This window comes from Salvelinus alpinus, chromosome 8 (genome assembly GCF_045679555.1).
Source record: "Salvelinus alpinus chromosome 8, SLU_Salpinus.1, whole genome shotgun sequence".
Classification (NCBI taxonomy): domain Eukaryota; kingdom Metazoa; phylum Chordata; class Actinopteri; order Salmoniformes; family Salmonidae; genus Salvelinus; species Salvelinus alpinus.
Window position 1 is genome coordinate 51,470,833 of NC_092093.1, and position 20,237 is coordinate 51,491,069.

Here is a 20,237-nt window from a genome sequence, read left to right on the forward strand (position 1 = left end):
CTAGTCTACAGTTTACCATCTGTTAGTCAGCACCTAGTCTACAGTTCATTCTGTTAGTCTGCACCTAGTCTACAGTTTACTCTGTTAGTCAGCACCTAGTCTGCAGTTTACTCTGTTAGTCAGCACCTAGTCTACAGTTTACCCTCTGTTAGTCAGCACCTAGTCTACAGTTTACCCTCTGTTAGTCAGCACCTAGTCTACAGTTTACTCTGTTAGTCAGCACCTAGTCTACAGTTTACCCTCTGTTAGTCAGCACCTAGTCTACAGTTTACTCTGTTAGTCTGCACCTAGTCTACAGTTTACTCTGTTAGTCAGCACCTAGTCTATAGTTTACTCTGTTAGTCAGCACCTAGTCTACAGTTTACCCTCTGTTAGTCAGCACCTAGTCTACAGTTTACTCTGTTAGTCAGCACCTAGTCTACAGTTTACTCTGTTAGTCAGCACCTAGTCTACAGGTTACCCTCTGTTAGTCAGCACCTAGTCTACAGTTTACTCTGTTAGTCAGCACCTAGTCTACAGTTTACCCTCTGTTAGTCAGCACCTAGTCTACAGTTTACTCTGTTAGTCAGCACCTAGTCTACAGTTTACTCTGTTAGTCAGCACCTAGTCTACAGTTTACTCTGTTAGTCAGCACCTAGTCTACAGTTTACTCTGTTAGTCAGCACCTAGTCTACAGTTTACTCTGTTAGTCTGCACCTAGTCTACAGTTGACTCTGTTAGTCAGCACCTAGTCTACAGTTTACTCTGTTAGTCAGCACCTAGTCTACAGTTTACCCTCTGTTAGTCAGCACCTAGTCTACAGTTTACCCTCTGTTAGTCAGCACCTAGTCTACAGTTTACTCTGTTAGTCAGCACCTAGTCTACAGTTTACCCTCTGTTAGTCAGCACCTAGTCTACAGTTTACTCTGTTAGTCAGCACCTAGTCTACAGTTTACCCTCTGTTAGTCAGCACCTAGTCTACAGTTTACTCTGTTAGTCAGCACCTAGTCTACAGTTTACCCTCTGTTAGTCAGCACCTAGTCTACAGTTTACCCTATTAGTCAGCACCTAGCCTACAGTTTACCCTCTGTTAGTCAGCACCTAGTCTACAGTTTACCCTCTGTTAGTCAGCACCTAGTTTACAGTTGACTCTGTTAGTCAGCACCTAGTCTACAGTTTACTCTGTTAGTTAGCACCTAGTCTACAGTTTACTCTGTTAGTCAGCACCTAGTCTACAGTGTACTCTGTTAGTCAGCACCTAGTCTACAGTTTACTCTGTTAGTCAGCACCTAGTCTACAGTTTACCCTCTGTTAGTCAGCACCTAGTCTACAGTTTACTCTGTTAGTCTGCACCTAGTCTACAGTTTACTCTGTTAGTCAGCACCTAGTCTACAGTTTACTCTGTTAGTCAGCACCTAGTCTACAGTTTACCCTCTGTTAGTCAGCACCTAGTCTACAGTTTACCCTCGTTAGTCAGCCCCTAGTCTACAGTTTACCCTGTTAGTCAGCACCTAGCCTACAGTTTACCCTCTGTTAGTCTGCACTTAGTCTACAGTTTACTCTGTTAGTCAGCACCTAGTCTACAGTTTACTCTGTTAGTCAGCACCTAGTCTACAGGTTACCCTCTGTTAGTCAGCACCTAGTCTACAGGTTACCCTCTGTTAGTCAGCACCTAGTCTACAGTTTACTCTGTTAGTCAGCACCTAGTCTACAGTTTACCCTCTGTTAGTCAGCACCTAGTCTACAGTTTATTCTGTTAGTCTGTACCTAGTCTACAGTTTACTCTGTTAGTCAGCACCTAGTCTGCAGTTTACTCTGTTAGTCAGCACCTAGTCTACAGTTTACCCTCTGTTAGTCAGCACCTAGTCTACAGTTTACCCTCTGTTAGTCAGCACCTAGTCTACAGTTTACCCTCTGTTAGTCAGCACCTAGTCTACAGTTTACTCTGTTAGTCTGCACCTAGTCTACAGTTTACTCTGTTAGTCAGCACCTAGTCTACAGTTTACTCTGTTAGTCAGCACCTAGTCTACAGTTTACTCTGTTAGTCAGCACCTAGTCTACAGTTTACCCTCTGTTAGTCAGCACCTAGTCTACAGTTTACTCTGTTAGTCAGCACCTAGTCTACAGTTTACTCTGTTAGTCAGCACCTAGTCTACAGGTTACCCTCTGTTAGTCAGCACCTAGTCTACAGTTTACTCTGTTAGTCAGTACCTAGTCTACAGTTTACCCTCTGTTAGTCAGCACCTAGTCTACAGTTTACTCTGTTAGTCAGCACCTAGTCTACAGTTTACTCTGTTAGTCAGCACCTAGTCTACAGTTTACTCTGTTAGTCAGCACCTAGTCTACAGTTTACTCTGTTAGTCAGCACCTAGTCTACAGTTTACTCTGTTAGTCTGCACCTAGTCTACAGTTTACTCTGTTAGTCAGCACCTAGTCTACAGTTTACTCTGTTAGTCAGCACCTAGTCTACAGTTTACCCTCTGTTAGTCAGCACCTAGTCTACAGTTTACCCTCTGTTAGTCAGCACCTAGTCTACAGTTTACTCTGTTAGTCAGCACCTAGTCTACAGTTTACCCTCTGTTAGTCAGCACCTAGTCTACAGTTTACTCTGTTAGTCAGCACCTAGTCTACAGTTTACCCTCTGTTATTCAGCACCTAGTCTACAGTTTACTCTGTTAGTCAGCACCTAGTCTACAGTTTACCCTCTGTTAGTCAGCACATAGTCTACAGTTTACCCTATTAGTCAGCACCTAGTCTACAGTTTACCCTCTGTTAGTCAGCACCTAGTCTACAGTTTACCCTCTGTTAGTCAGCACCTAGTCTACAGTTTACCCTCTGTTAGTCAGCACCTCTACAAACATTTTTGGGTGTGCGTCAGCTCAGTCGTTTTACTAAATATATACAACGACCAAAGGCAGTTGGTAAACCATAAGTTGTGCACACATTTATTATGTTTGAATTCCTGATTTTTGTTGAAAAATAAGGATATCCACTAACATTACAATTTCATTAAACATGTTTATTTAATTGTTTCCATTTTGTCTATGCAAAGTATGTCATATTTTAAAATCTAATATACTATATACCACAAAAACACACCACATCTCCATCACATCTCCATCCAACCTCCATCACATCTCCATCACATCTCCATCCAACCTCCATCCCATCTCGATCACATCTTGTTTTTGTGATTCATTGTTTCATCTCCCATATCTTTTTAAAGTTGTGATTCATTGTTTCATCTCCCATATCTTTATAAAGTTGTGATTCATTGTTTAATCTCCCATATCTTTGTAAAGTTGTGATTCATTGTTTAATCTCCCATATCTTTGTAAAGTTGTGATTCATTGTTTAATCTCCCATATCTTTATAAAGTTGTGATTCATTGTTTCATCTCCCATATCTTTGTAAAGTTGTGATTCATTGTTTCGTCTCCCATATCTTTGTAAAGTTGTGATTCATTGTTTAATCTCCCATGTGTATTCCGTCTTCATCCACATTGTATTGAGTTGCTTCGCCTCTCCTCCAGTTGTCCCTCCTGTGTCGCCTGGTATGCGTACCAGCCACCAGTCACTCCATGGGAACTGTGAAACACATGTGAGAAGTCCACAAATGACACTTTTACTGCCCCTCGTGTTCGTTAGTGTATAAATCTTAGACTTTTTGAAGTGTTCGTTTTTACAAGAGGTTGATCTCATGTGAATTGTACTTCATAATATATTTATGCATGCTTTATAATTGGCATTGTGGACATTCCGTCCCGAGGAGTTTTTGCCAAGTTAAATATGGGTTGATGAAATCAAGCTCACGAGAGATCTATTGAGAATGCATTGCGGCTTTATGAGGGAGTGACTGAAAGGTGCATTGGTCAGCATTAACACAATTGTTTAACCTAAACTAAGAGGAAGGTATTTCAATCGGGATTAAAAACTCAATACTTTTTTGTCCACTACAGTGTAACTGCAATCCTAAAAGTAACTAGAATTAAAACTAATAAACACATTTCAACATTTATCCAAGACAACCACAGACCAGGTACAGTAAATGTTTTTTTTTTTTTCTTTAACTAAAGAGTAAAGTTCTCTTCTGTCTGTATCCTCAGCAGTACTTCTGAAGTTACATGCTCCTCCAATTACTGGTCTACGTTCCAAATGGCACCATATTCCCTATACATTACGTAGGAACTAGGGCCCTGGTCATAAAGCAGTGCACTTTATAGGGAATAGTGTGCTATTTGGGACGTAGACCGGGTCGCTGGCGTCTCCTCTCTGTACTCTGTCCTTGGACAGCTCTGCGTTGTGAAAATGTCGCGGATCATTAATCCTCGATTGTCTTCATCTGTAATTTAACCTGTAGCCATTTTCCTCCCCTCACACTTACCTCTCTCAATGCCTCTCTCGCTCTCTCTCTCTCTTTCTCTCTCTCTCTCTCTCTTCCTCTCTCTCTCTCTCTCTTGCTCTCTCTTGCTCTCTCTTGCTCTCTCTCGCTCTCACTCTCTCACTCTCTCGCTCTGTCTCTCTCTCTCTCTGTCCCGCTTATTTTCTTTCTGTGGTGCTGTAGCATGTCTGGTTCTGAATCTGGAGGACTTCTCTCACTTTCTCCTGATATTGAAGGTTTACAGTAATCCTTGATTGTAAATGGTGCAGCAGTTTTTGGTACATTTCTTTCCATAGAAAAATATTGTGCTTGAATGTTTAGTTCTTGAAATTGTGTGTGTGTGTGTGTCTGTGTGTGTGTGTGTGTGTGGGCTACTCTATTGCTAATTAACAGAATAATATAATCCCACACAGGTCTAAAGGATACCTCCATGTGTCAAACTCTAGACTGTACAACTCCCTGATGTTGATTCCATAAACACATTTAAGTCTCTACGATATCCTTAAACACTGCTAACTGGCAGCCCGACTTTCCAGGAGGCACAATAGCACCTAATTCCAAAACCCTTCTCCTTACTTAGGCCTACTTCACGAAACGTGTTTTCTTAACTTCAAGTCTTATGAATTTTCAGTGTTTTTTTGTGAGAGTAATTTGCAGTCAGACGGGGGGTTGCTTTTGGAAAGCAGGCAGACTCCAGAAATTAATTTATCCAAATAAGCCTTCTCTCCTGGGCCATAGGGGCTGGTCGGGGCTAGGAGGGCTGGGACACTGAAATGGCCCTGGTAGGCAAAACCTTCCTTTTGAAGTCTGGAATGTTTTGGCTGACTTAGAGTAGGAGACTGGAGTGGAAGGATCGTTTTCACTGACCCATGGGATTTTAACCATTTTCATACAACGAGAACAAAACAAAAGAGAGAGGGAAAAATGCTTGAGCTGATTTACATCGACTTGGGCTATCAGAAACTGACCGAAAAAGCCCAAGTGAAACTGATTTTGAGGAATGGGTGCATGTGTGATATGTGTTTTAATTTGAAAAGGGTGCTATTAAGTATAAAATATCAAGTATCAAGGAACTTTCAACTGTAGTTTTACGTTCTCAGTCTCACACCAAGTCCCCACCATGTCTACTCTTTACAAAAGGAAGAAACTAACCTGAACTCAAGGAACTTTAAACGGTAGTTTTACGTTCTCAGTCTCACACCAAGTCCCCACCATGTCTACTCTTTACAAAAGGAAATAACTCGCCTGAACTCAAGTGTGGAACAAACAGATGTACCTGACATTATTAGGTTCATAAAGGGTAATCATTATTTAATAAAAATGATTTACAATTATTTATCTTTTGAAATTGATTTTATAGTATATATTATTCAGAGCAGACCATCATATAGGACTAATAATATTTTATATATTTTATTCAGAGAAGACCATCATATAGGACTAATACTAGTTTATATATTTTATTCAGAGAAGACCATCATATAGGACTAATAATATTTTATATATTTTATTCAGAGAAGACCATCATATAGGACTAATACTAGTTTATATATATTATTCAGAGCAGACTATCATATAGGACTAATATTAGTTTATATATATTATTCAGAGCAGATTATCATATAGGACTAATAATAGTATATATATATTATTCAGAGCAGACTATCATATAGGACTAATAATAGTTTAGGCCATTTAATAATTATTTATGTAACTTTCCTAATGTTGATGAAATGAACCCAATAATAGTTGATATCTTCAAGATGAAGCAAGCAGTGGGCTCCAATAGTGCTTTATTATTCCTCTATGAAGTCCCTAATGAGATGGTCATTCCATTTGGACTGGAGGCTAAAGAAATAGCAGGTCTTATTTTATTAAAACTAACACACTGAATCACAGTGGCAACACGGCCGCTAGAACGGGACAACTGCATTAATAAATCCGCTTACCCACAAGCACTAGCACCAGACTGTTTAAAAATACCAACTTCATTAGGTGCAATAATAACTAACCCCAGACTGTTTAAAAAGACCAACTTCATTAGGTGCAATAATAACTAACCCCAGACTGTTTAAAAAGACCAACTTCATTAGGTGCAATAATAAAACACATCTCTATTAGTGTGTTTAATCTTATAGCAGCGTTCTTAATCTTCAGCCTTTTTAAATCTATCGTGGTGATTAAATCACTGGTTGCTTTTTAAACAAGCCTGGGGAAAGGAAACTACCGACACAGTGGAGAGAGAGAGAGAAACTAGCTTGTGTGTGACGAAGCGGCCACTTAAGTTTCTTCTCTAATAAATAATTCCCAGCTAGGTCCAGGCTGGGTGACGGTGAGGGCACCAGTCCCTAATGCCAGTGTTTTATAGGTCCAGGATGGGTGACGGTGAGGGCACCAGTCCCTAATGCCAGTGTTTTATAGGTCCAGGATGGGTGACGGTGAGGGCACCAGTCCCTAATGCCAGTGTTTTATAGGTCCAGGCTGGGTGGCGGTGAGGGCACCAGTCCCTAATGCCAGTGTTTTATAGGTCCAGGCTGGGTGACGGTGAGGGCACCAGTCCCTAATGCCAGTGTTTTATAGGTCCAGGCTGGGTGGCGGTGAGGGCACCAGTCCCTAATGCCAGTGTTTTATAGGTCCAGGCTGGGTGACGGTGAGGGCACCAGTCCCTAATGCCAGTGTTTTATAGGTCCAGGCTGGGTGACGGTGAGGGCACCAGTCCCTAATGCCAGTGTTTTATAGGTCCAGGCTGGGTGACGGTGAGGGCACCAGTCCCTAATGCCAGTGTTTTATAGGTCCAGGCTGGGTGACGGTGAGGGCACCAGTCCCTAATGCCAGTGTTTTATAGGTCCAGGATGGGTGACGGTGAGGGCACCTGTCCCTAATGCCAGTGTTTTATAGGTCCAGGCTGGGTGACGGTGAGGGCACCAGTCCCTAATGCCAGTGTTTTATAGGTCCAGGCTGGGTGACGGTGAGGGCACCAGTCCCTAATGCCAGTGTTTTATAGGTCCAGGCTGGGTGACGGTGAGGGCACCAGTCCCTAATGCCAGTGTTTTATAGGTCCAGGCTGGGTGACGGTGAGGGCACCAGTCCCTAATGCCAGTGTTTTATAGGTCCAGGCTGGGTGACGGTGAGGGCACCAGTCCCTAATGCCAGTGTTTTATAGGTCCAGGCTGGGTGACGGTGAGGGCACCAGTCCCTAATGCCAGTGTTTTATAGGTCCAGGCTGGGTGACGGTAAGGGCACCAGTCCCTAATGCCAGTGTTTTATAGGTCCAGGCTGGGTGACGGTGAGGGCACCAGTCCCTAATGCCAGTGTTTTATAGGTCCAGGCTGGGTGACGGTGAGGGCACCAGTCCCTAATGCCAGTGTTTTATAGGTCCAGGCTGGGTGACGGTGAGGGCACCAGTCCCTAATGCCAGTGTTTTATAGGTCCAGGCTCGGTGACGGTGAGGGCACCAGTCCCTAATGCCAGTGTTTTATAGGTCCAGGATGGGTGACGGTGAGGGCACCAGTCCCTAATGCCAGTGTTTTATAGGTCCAGGCTGGGTGACGGTGAGGGCACCAGTCCCTAATGCCAGTGTTTTATAGGTCCAGGCTGGGTGGCGGTGAGGGCACCAGTCCCTAATGCCAGTGTTTTATAGGTCCAGGCTGGGTGACGGTGAGGGCACCAGTCCCTAATGCCAGTGTTTTATAGGTCCAGGCTGGGTGGCGGTGAGGGCACCAGTCCCTAATGCCAGTGTTTTATAGGTCCAGGCTGGGTGACGGTGAGGGCACCAGTCCCTAATGCCAGTGTTTTATAGGTCCAGGCTGGGTGACGGTGAGGGCACCAGTCCCTAATGCCAGTGTTTTATAGGTCCAGGATGGGTGACGGTGAGGGCACCAGTCCCTAATGCCAGTGTTTTATAGGTCCAGGCTGGGTGACGGTGAGGGCACCAGTCCCTAATGCCAGTGTTTTATAGGTCCAGGCTGGGTGACGGTGAGGGCACCAGTCCCTAATGCCAGTGTTTTATAGGTCCAGGCTGGGTGGCGGTGAGGGCACCAGTCCCTAATGCCAGTGTTTTATAGGTCCAGGCTGGGTGACGGTGAGGGCACCAGTCCCTAATGCCAGTGTTTTATAGGTCCAGGATGGGTGGCGGTGAGGGCACCAGTCCCTAATGCCAGTGTTTTATAGGTCCAGGCTGGGTGACGGTGAGGGCACCAGTCCCTAATGCCAGTGTTTTATAGGTCCAGGATGGGTGACGGTGAGGGCACCAGTCCCTAATGCCAGTGTTTTATAGGTCCAGGATGGGTGACGGTGAGGGCACCAGTCCCTAATGCCAGTGTTTTATAGGTCCAGGATGGGTGACGGTGAGGGCACCAGTCCCTAATGCCAGTGTTTTATAGGTCCAGGCTGGGTGACGGTGAGGGCACCAGTCCCTAATGCCAGTGTTTTATAGGTCCAGGCTGGGTGGCGGTGAGGGCACCAGTCCCTAATGCCAGTGTTTTATAGGTCCAGGCTGGGTGGCGGTGAGGGCACCAGTCCCTAATGCCAGTGTTTTATAGGTCCAGGATGGGTGACGGTGAGGGCACCAGTCCCTAATGCCAGTGTTTTATAGGTCCAGGCTGGGTGACGGTGAGGGCACCAGTCCCTAATGCCAGTGTTTTATAGGTCCAGGCTGGGTGACGGTGAGGGCACCAGTCCCTAATGCCAGTGTTTTATAGGTCCAGGCTGGGTGACGGTGAGGGCACCAGTCCCTAATGCCAGTGTTTTATAGGTCCAGGATGGGTGACGGTGAGGGCACCAGTCCCTAATGCCAGTGTTTTATAGGTCCAGGATGGGTGACGGTGAGGGCACCAGTCCCTAATGCCAGTGTTTTATAGGTCCAGGCTGGGTGACGGTGAGGGCACCAGTCCCTAATGCCAGTGTTTTATAGGTCCAGGCTGGGTGACGGTGAGGGCACCAGTCCCTAATGCCAGTGTTTTATAGGTCCAGGATGGGTGACGGTGAGGGTACCAGTCCCTAATGCCAGTGTTTTATAGGTCCAGGCTGGGTGACGGTGAGGGCACCAGTCCCTAATGCCAGTGTTTTATAGGTCCAGGATGGGTGGCGGTGAGGGCACCAGTCCCTAATGCCAGTGTTTTATAGGTCCAGGATGGGTGACGGTGAGGGCACCAGTCCCTAATGCCAGTGTTTTATAGGTCCAGGATGGGTGACGGTGAGGGCACCAGTCCCTAATGCCAGTGTTTTATAGGTCCAGGCTGGGTGACGGTGAGGGCACCAGTCCCTAATGCCAGTGTTTTATAGGTCCAGGCTGGGTGACGGTGAGGGCACCAGTCCCTAATGCCAGTGTTTTATAGGTCCAGGCTGGGTGACGGTGAGGGCACCAGTCCCTAATGCCAGTGTTTTATAGGTCCAGGCTGGGTGACGGTGAGGGCACCAGTCCCTAATGCCAGTGTTTTATAGGTCCAGGCTGGGTGACGGTGAGGGCACCAGTCCCTAATGCCAGTGTTTTATAACCTGTGAATCAGCCCTCTGACATTATGCTCTGTCCTGACAGCCCTACACACACACACACACCGGACCAAACACCACATCCCTACCTCACTGATCACTCAGTTCTCACTTTGCACCCACCGGCTACTAGAGAGCATTGATGAATTAGCCTTCTCCTTCTCCTTCTCCTTCTCTTCTTGCTCTCTCTCTCTCTCTCTCTCTCTCTCTCTCTCTCTCTCTCTCTCTCTCTCTCTCTCTCTCTCTCTCTCTCTCTCTCTCTCTCTCTCTCTCTCAGAAAATCAGATGTGTGTTTTGTATATTTATATAGTGTGCATAATAGTTATGTTTAATATTGACTTTAGCTAATTTCTCTCTGTCATTATTTATTCTTGAGAGAGAGAGACAGATAGATAGAAAGAGAGAGAGAGACAGATAGATAGATAGAGAGAGAGAGAGACCAGGCCTATTGGAAGTGTGGTCTGCATCCCAAATGTCTTCATCCCTATGCCCTATTTAGTGCACTACTTTTGACCAGAGCACTATATAGGGAATAGTGTGCTATTTGGGATGCTGCCCACCCCTGCTGTGGACTGATGGAAAGGGAGTAGTGTGCTTGATTGGCATAATGACTCAGTTGCAGTGTGTGACTATAACTCCACCTGTGTTTACTCTCTCCTAATGCTCCCTTCTCAAAACCAGCTGTTTCTAATGCTTCATCCCAAGAGGTACCCTACATATTGCACTACTTTAGACCAGGGTCTATGTAGGAAATAGGGTGCCATTTTGGGATGCACCCTAAACTACTGCACATTATCTCTTTGTCTCTCATTGCATCCCAACCCACAGACTTCATCATGTATATATTCGTTATATAATATCATTACTTTAAACCAGCGTCTTCTTCTCCTACCTTTAATTAAACACAGGAGGCCATATTTTTTTTAATTCATTTTCTTCTTTCTTCAAAAAACTATATTACTGGTAGTGTTACAGAAGCTAGCTTCTTAAGGAAATAAATCAGGTTGGTCTGATTTAAGTAGCTGACAATCACGTTAGCACAGCGCTAGAGGTTTACAGCAATAGATCAGTTATACAGCGGACATGGCCAATTAGGCTGGCCGAGTCATTTACAGTACAGCATACTGCAGGTGGTGGCCTGCCTGGAACCACCAAGTGAACACATGAGTTACCGAGTGTGTGTGTGTGTGTGTGTGTGTGTGTGGGGGGGGGGGGGTTGTGTATGTGCAATTTAGAACCCCCCCCCCCCAGCCATGAACCCACCAGGTAATCACAGTAAAGCAATCAGAGTTTAAGAAATACAACACGGAACATATTTCAAATGTGGGCCTGGTGGTTGTTCTGGATTTCTTTCTACTCATGCATTTCTTGGAGAAAGAACGATCACTTTTATATGTTGTTGACCTTTTTACGTCAGCGTATAACCATTTCTCCCAGCATGGCTACTTATTAATTATGATATATACTGTTGGTCTCGGCCATTTCATTTTACTGCTTCTTCCTGCCCGAACACTGGTGTGAAAGGCCGCCGTTCATAAAGAGGTGTATAAATGTGTGTGTGTGTGAGAGAGAGAGAGAGAGAGAGAGAGAGTAGGTTTATAAAAGTAAAAGTGGAGAAATCCCCCCCCCCCTCTAGTCTCACTGCAGCATTATGTCATGAGAGAGAGAGTCTTGTTTCACACATGATAGACACCTTAACACATCAAGGAGGACCATTTTTTTTTTTTTACTACTGTAATCAGGGTTTAGGCCCTTTTCCCACTAAGAGATATGAAGGAGAGTCTGAGGAGCTGAGTGGTGTAACCGATGTGAAATGGCTAGCTAGTTAGCGGTGGTGCGCGCTAATAGCGTTTCAATCGGTGACGTTAATCGCTCTGAGACCTAGAAGTAGTTGTTCCCCTCGCTCTGCAAGGGCTGCGGCTTTTGTGGGAGCGATGGGTAACGATGCTTCGTGGGTGACTGTTGTTGATGTGTGCAGAGGGTCCCTGGTTCGAGCCCGGGTAGGGGCGAGGGGACGGACGAAAGTTACAGTGGCAAAAGAGATCTCTACTTTTCAATTCACATGACATCCTTGCCTTACCTTTGCTTGTGGCTGGCAATGCGACATTATTGGTCCACAGTTCACATTGACTGTAAATATTACAGTAGCCAGTAGGCACAAACTATTATTCTAGAACATATAGCACTATTGAATAATGTAACCAAGCACACAGTCGCTAACAGCATGTCTTCTTCAAGTAACGTTAGCCTATCAAAAAGTAACGATTACCCCTGTTCATATGAATATAACGTAAAGCAGGCCTACCTTACCCATTACAACAAACCAGGCTTCATTTTTATCAATATCATGCAACAGATCATTACACAGGGTAGAAGCAAATTGTGACTGAAAACGTGGGTATAAGTAGAATTCACTGCGACAAGCTGTTTTATGTGGAGGCCCATACCCACTACCAAGCTGTGTTATGTGGAGACCATACCCACTACCAAGCTGTGTTATGTGGAGACTATACCCACTACCAAGCTGTGTTATGTGGAGACCATACCCACTACCAAGCTGTGTTATGTGGAGACTAGACCCACTACCAAGCTGTGTTATGTGGAGACCATACCCACTACCAAGCTGTGTTATGTGGAGACCATACCCACTACCAAGCTGTGTTATGTGGAGACCATACCCACTACCAAGCTGTGTTATGTGGAGACTATACCCACTACCAAGCTGTGTTATGTGGAGACTATACCCACTACCAAGCTGTGTTATGTGGAGACTATACCCACTACCAAGCTGTGTTATGTGGAGACCATACCCACTACCAAGCTGTGTTATGTGGAGACCATACCCACTACCAAGCTGTTTTATGTGGAGACCATACCCACTACCAAGCTGTGTTATGTGGAGACCATACCCACTACCAAGCTGTGTTATGTGGAGACCATACCCACTACCAAGCTGTGTTATGTGGAGACCATACCCACTACCAAGCTGTGTTATGTGGAGACCATACCCACTACCAAGCTGTGTTATGTGGAGACCATACCCACTACCAAGCTGTGTTATGTGGAGACCATACCCACTACCAAGCTGTTTTATGTGGAGACCATACCCACTACCAAGCTGTGTTATGTGGAGACCATACCCACTACCAATTATGTTTTATAAAATGCCTCATGTTTTGTCAACGTGCACGATGAATCTGTGCTTTAGTCTGATCAACTGTAGCCTACTGATAACAACCACAGCTGCAGGTAGCCATGAGAAGGCATCTGGACCAGGGGAAACGTAACCTCATGTTTCTATATCCTAAAATAGACCCATTTTATTTGTGTTCTGAGAAAATGTGAATGTTATCAAGTTTGGTTTATATTCAAACTTCAGGTGGCTGGAATGACTCAATCAACACAATAGTGATGTCCATAGTGTATGAGTGTCTTTTAAATACAGACGTAAAGGCCTGAACCATTCAACCCTGTATACAGACAGCTCAGCCCTGTTAGATGTATTGTTCAATCACAGTTGTTGTCTCTAGGTCTGTGTAAAGGGTTTTAATGTTTTCATCCTCCTGTTTTTCCAGGAGTTATTTCATTCTTCTTTCTACCGTTTTGACCTGATTTAGAGAAATGCTCTAGTCCTGTCATAAAGCTGATTTATTACTATGTCATACGCTAAAACTAGGGCCCGGAGTTGGTTAGGTCAGGAAACACTCTGGGTCCCAGGAAAACATGTCCCCCACCTCCCACCACTCTGGGACCTGTTGTGCCAACACTGAAATCACCACAATGTTACAATGTTACAAAAAAACGTATCTTATTGGTAGGATCTACATGCTACATGTTTTTGGTGGTGGTGGTGGGGAAGATGGTCTTCCCGTAGTTTAATGTGGCTCAGTGCAGCCAAGAATATACTACGTCAATTTCAGTGAGCTATTCTTTTACCGTCCACTAGATTAAAACATTACTTCAGGTACAGTCCGGCTGTGAAACCCAGCCATGGTGTGGAGAGTGGCCCTCTGTGAAACCTAGCCGTGGTGTGGAGAGTGGCCCTCTGTGAAACCCAGCCGTGGTGTGGAGAGTGGCCCTCTGTGAAACCCAGCCATGGTGTGGAGAGTGGCCCTCTGTGAAACCCAGCCGTGGTGTGGAGAGTGGCCCTCTGTGAAACCCAGCCGTGGTGTGGAGAGTGGCCCTCTGTGAAACCCAGCCGTGGTGTGGAGAGTGGCCCTCTGTATCCATAGCTTATCAGCCTGTTACCCAGATCAGCATCCCAAATGGCACCTAGTGCACTACAGTGGAAATCCCTACGGGCTCTGGTCAAAAGTAGTGCACTATATATGGAATAATGTTCCATTTGGGACTCAGCCCAGTTTACCCGGTGGGTCTGTAGAAACCCCTGTAGAAACCCCTGTAGAAACCCCTGTAGAAACCCCTGGAATACTTCAGTCAGCTCCTGATCCCCACAGATCCTGTGTGAGGTGATTTCATCAAGGTCTCTATAGCTACATATCCTGTGTGAGGTGATTTCATCAAGGTCTCTATAGCTACAGATCCTGTGTGAGGTGATTTCATCAAGGTCTCTATAGCTACAGATCCTGTGTGAGGTGATTTCATCAAGGTCTCTATAGCTACAGATCCTGTGTGAGGGGATTTCATCAAGGTCTCTTTAGCTACAGATCCTGTGTGAGGTGATTTCATCAAGGTCTCTATAGCTACAGATCCTGTGTGAGGTGATTTCATCAAGGTCTCTATAGCTACAGATCCTGTGTGAGGTGATTTCGTCAAGGTCTCTTTAGCTACAGATCCTGTGTGAGGTGATTTCATCAAGGTCTCTATAGCTACAGATCCTGTGTGAGGTGATTTCATCAAGGTCTCTTTAGCTACAGATCCTGTGTGAGGTGATTTCATCAAGGTCTCTATAGCTACAGATCCTGTGTGAGGTGATATTTAGCTAGGGAGAAGACCTGTGTGAGGTGATATATAGCTAGGGAGAAGACCTGTGTGAGGTGATATATAGCTAGGGAGAATACCTGTGTGAGGGGATATATAGCTAGGGAGAAGACCTGTGTGAGGTGATATATAGCTAGTGAGAAGACCTGTGTGAGGTGATATATAGCTAGTGAGAAGACCTGTGTGAGGTGATATATAGCTAGGGAGAAGACCTGTGTGAGGGGATATATAGCTAGGGAGAAGACCTGTGTGAGGTGATATTTAGCTAGGGAGAAGACCTGTGTGAGGGGATATATAGCTAGGGAGAAGACCTGTGTGAGGTGATATATAGCTAGGGAGAAGACCTGTGTGAGGTGATATATAGCTAGGGCGAAGACCTGTGTGAGGTGATATATAGCTAGGGAGAAGACCTGTGTGAGGTGATATATAGCTAGTGAGAAGACCTGTGTGAGGTGATATTTAGCTAGGGAGAAGACCTGTGTGAGGTGATATTTAGCTAGGGAGAAGACCTGTGTGAGGTGATATATAGCTAGGGAGAAGACCTGTGTGAGGTGATATATAGCTAGTGAGAAGACCTGTGTGAGGTGATATTTAGCTAGGGAGAAGACCTGTGTGAGGTGATATTTAGCTAGGGAGAAGACCTGTGTGAGGTGATATATAGCTAGGGAGAAGACCTGTGTGAGGTGATATTTAGCTAGGGAGAAGACCTGTGAGAGGGCATATATAGCTAGTGAGAAGACCTGTGTGAGGTGATATTTAGCTAGGGAGAAGACCTGTGTGAGGTGATATTTAGCTAGGGAGAAGACCTGTGTGAGGTGATATATAGCTAGGGAGAAGACCTGTGTGAGGGGATATATAGCTAGGGAGAAGACCTGTGTGAGGTGATATATAGCTAGGGAGGAGACCTGTGTGAGGTGATATATAGCTAGGGAGAAGACCTGTGTTAGGTGATATATAGCTAGGGAGAAGACCTGTGTGAGGTGATATTTAGCTAGGGAGAAGACCTGTGTGAGGGGATATATAGCTAGGGAGAAGACCTGTGTGAGGTGATATTTAGCTAGGGAGAAGACCTGTGAGAGGGGATATATAGCTAGGGAGAAGACCTGTGAGAGGGGATATATAGCTAGGGAGAAGACCTGTGTGAGGTGATATATAGCTAGGGAGAAGACCTGTGTGAGGTGATATATAGCTAGGGAGAATACCTGTGTGAGGGGATATATACAGTGGGGAGAACAAGTATTTGATACACTGCCGATTTTGCAGGTTTTCCTACTTACAAAGCATGTAGAGGTGTGTAATTTTTATCATAGGTACACTTCAACTGTGAGAGACGGAATCTAAAACAAAAATCCAGAAAATCACATTGTATGATTTTTAAGTAATTAATTAGCATTTTATTGCATGACATAAGTATTTGATACATCAGAAAAGCAGAACTTAATATTTGGTACAGAAACCTTTGTTTGCAATTACAGAGATCAGACGTTTCCTGTAGTTCTTGACCAGGTTTGCACACACTGCAGCAGGGATTTTGGCCCACTCCTCCATACAGACCTTCTCCAGATCCTTCAGGTTTCGGGGCTGTCGCTGGGCAATACGGACTTTCAGCTCCCTCCAAAGATTTTCTATTGGGTTCAGGTCTGGAGACTGGCTAGGCCACTCCAGGACCTTGAGATGCTTCTTACGGAGCCACTCCTTAGTTGCCCTGGCTGTGTGTTTTGGGTCGTTGTCATTCTGGAAGACCCAGCCACGACCCATCTTCAATGCTCTTACTGAGGGAAGGAGGTTGTTGGCCAAGATCTCGCGATACATGGCCCCATCCATCCTCCCCTCAATACGGTGCAGTCGTCCTGTCCCCTTTGCAGAAAAGCATCCCCAAAGAATGATGTTTCCACCTCCATGCTTCACAGTTGGGATGGTGTTCTTGGGGTTGTACTCATCCTTCTTCTTCCTCCAAACACAGCGAGTGGAGTTTAGACCAAAAAGCTCTATTTTTGTCTCATCAGACCACATGACCTTCTCCCATTCCTCCTCTGGATCATCCAGATGGTCATTGGCAAACTTCAGACGGGCCTGGACATGCGCTGGCTTGAGCAGGGGGACCTTGCGTGCGCTGCAGGATTTTAATCCATGACGGCGTAGTGTGTTACTAATGGTTTTCTTTGAGACTGTGGTCCCAGCTCTCTTCAGGTCATTGACCAGGTCCTGCCGTGTAGTTCTGGGCTGATCCCTCACCTTCCTCATGATCATTGATGCCCCACGAGGTGAGATCTTGCATGGAGCCCCAGACCGAGGGTGATTGACCGTCATCTTGAACTTCTTCCATTTTCTAATAATTGCGCCAACAGTTGTTGCCTTCTCACCAAGCTGCTTGCCTATTGTCCTGTAGCCCATCCCAGCCTTGTGCAGGTCTACAATTTTATCCCTGATGTCCTTACACAGCTCTCTGGTCTTGGCCATTGTGGAGAGGTTGGAGTCTGTTTGATTGAGTGTGTGGACAGGTGTCTTTTATACAGGTAACGAGTTCAAACAGGTGCAGTTAATACAGGTAATGAGTGGAGAACAGGAGGGCGTCTTAAAGAAAAACTAACAGGTCTGTGAGAGCCGGAAATCTTACTGGTTGGTAGGTGATCAAATACTTATGTCATGCAATAAAATACAAATTAATTACTTAAAAATCATACAATGTGATTTTCTGGATTTTTGTTTTAGATTCCGTCTCTCACAGTTGAAGTGTACCTATGATAAAAATTACAGACCTCTAAATGCTTTGTAAGTAGGAAAACCTGCAAAATCGGCAGTGTATCAAATACTTGTTCTCCCCACTGTAGCTAGGGAGAAGACCTGTGTGAGGGGATATATAGCTAGGGAGAAGACCTGTGTGAGGTGATATTTAGCTAGGGAGAAGACCTGTGAGAGGGGATATATAGCTAGGGAGAAGACCTGTGAGAGGGGATATATAGCTAGGGAGAAGACCTGTGTGAGGTGATATATAGCTAGGGAGAAGACCTGTGTGAGGTGATATATAGCTAGTGAGAAGACCTGTGTGAGGTGATATATAGCTAGTGAGAAGACCTGTGTGAGGTGATATATAGCTAGGGAGAAGACCTGTGTGAGGTGATATATAGCTAGGGAGAAGACCTGTGTGAGGTGATATTTAGCTAGGGAGAAGACCTGTGTGAGGTGATATATAGCTAGTGAGAAGACCTATGTGAGGGGATATATAGCTAGGGAGAAGACCTGTGTGAGGTGATATATAGCTAGTGAGAAGACCTGTGTGAGGTGATATATAGCTAGGGAGAAGACCTGTGTGAGGTGATATATAGCTAGGGAGAAGACCTGTGTGAGGTGATATTTAGCTAGGGAGAAGACCTGTGTGAGGTGATATATAGCTAGGGAGAAGACCTGTGTGAGGTGATATTTAGCTAGGGAGAAGACCTGTGTGAGGTGATATATAGCTAGGGAGAAGACCTGTGTGAGGTGATATTTAGCTAGGGAGAAGACCTGTGTGAGGTGATATATAGCTAGGGAGAAGACCTGTGTGAGGTGATATTTAGCTAGGGAGAAGACCTGTGTGAGGTGATATATAGCTAGTGAGAAGACCTGTGTGAGGGGATATATAGCTAGGGAGAATACCTGTGTGAGGTGATATATAGCTAGTGAGAAGACCTGTGTGAGGTGATATATAGCTAGGGAGAAGACCTGTGTGAGGTGATATATAGCTAGGGAGAAGACCTGTGTGAGGTGATATTTAGCTAGGGAGAAGACCTGTGTGAGGTGATATATAGCTAGGGAGAAGACCTGTGTTCAAACACAAATCAAATTTTCAAATGCCTCAGCTGGGCTTGGTTGAGCTTTGCCTCTCTCAATGGGAACCAATAGAATAGTTACAAAAACTGCAAACCCCACCCATCTGGAACTGGGAACCTATAGAATAGTCGCGAAAACTGCAAACCCCACCCATCTGGAACTGGGAACCTATAGAATAGTCGCGAAAACTGCAAACCCCACCCATCTGGAACTGCCAAGCAGGCTAATGGAAAATGCTAAAAGTATTTGAATGATTTCAAGTAGTGTTTAAACCCAGGTCTCCATCCCAGTTGGTGACTGGTTAGACTGAAGCACTGCTGAGCTGGTTTCCTCCCAAAGCCCAGGTCCATAAAACATGAGCTTGGCCAATGCTGTAAATGTCAGGTTTCTTTCTACCTGTAGAGATGAAGATAGGTGACTTATGTTGGACAAACTGTGTTTGTTGGAGAATGGATTGGACATAGAAAGGTTGTGTGTAAGAAAAAGGATGCCATATAAAGATGATAAAATGCTCATTCAAAATCACTTTAAGAAATAAATATGCATTGGGTGTTTGGCAGAGGACAGAGAGAGGACAGAGAGAGGACAGAGAGAGGACAGAGAGAGGACAGAGAGAGGACAGAGAGAGGACAGAGAGGACAGAGAGATGGCAGTGTCTGGTCCACAAGTGTATTCACTCTGGACCAGACTATTTTAGACCGAATCTGCTATCTGAATACATATCTGCTGTGCTATAATGTGTGAGTCACTCAGATAGCATAAGAACACGTCATAAGCCATGACAAGATGTGTAGAATTACAGTAAACTAACTTTAAAACTGTCAAATGTTCTTTCTGACCCATGGCAAAATGTCTAGAATTGCAGGAAATTAGCTTTTGAACTTAAATGTTTTCTCTCAGCCACATGACCAAAATGTATAGGCTTGCAAGAAACAAACTTTAAAACGGTCAAATGTTCTCTCCGCCCCATGGAAAAATGTGTAGAATTGCAGGAAATGAGCTTTAAAACAGATTTTTAAAATATATATATATATGTCTGCAGCCAAGAGGAGGGCCTCTAAAATGTAGGTTGGAGACAGTGCCCTAAAATGGTTCACTATGAATACTACGCTGTGAAGCCTGTCTGACTCTGTGATTGTGTGTTCTGTTTTAACAGCTAAAAGAGACGTGGTTACAAGAACAACCGTCTATTTATGCTGTTTTTGAACTTTCATCTAAAAAGATGTTTATAAAAAAAAAAAAAAAAAAAAAATTGGGTAAATACATTAACATTTATTTTAATTTTAAAGTGATAAAGTTACATAGTTACAACGTAAAAGACGTTGTACCTAAATAACAAGTAAGTAAAAGTCGCTGTGTAGTTCTTAAAGATGCCTTATTCCTAGCGTCTATTTCCAGCGAGGAGCAGAAAACAGGTGATTTACTTGAGGAACACATTGAGACATGTTGCAGAGGTTATTTTCACAGGTACAGAAGTGTGAACTCCCTACAGGACAGGAGATACGCAAACCATATATAACATCTGTGCTACTGAAGTCTCTCGTCAGCTTTTTAAATGACATGAATGGGATTGGGGCATCACTAAGCTAGCTGCAGTGTGTGTGTGTGTGTGTGTGTGTGTGTGTGTGTGTGTGTGT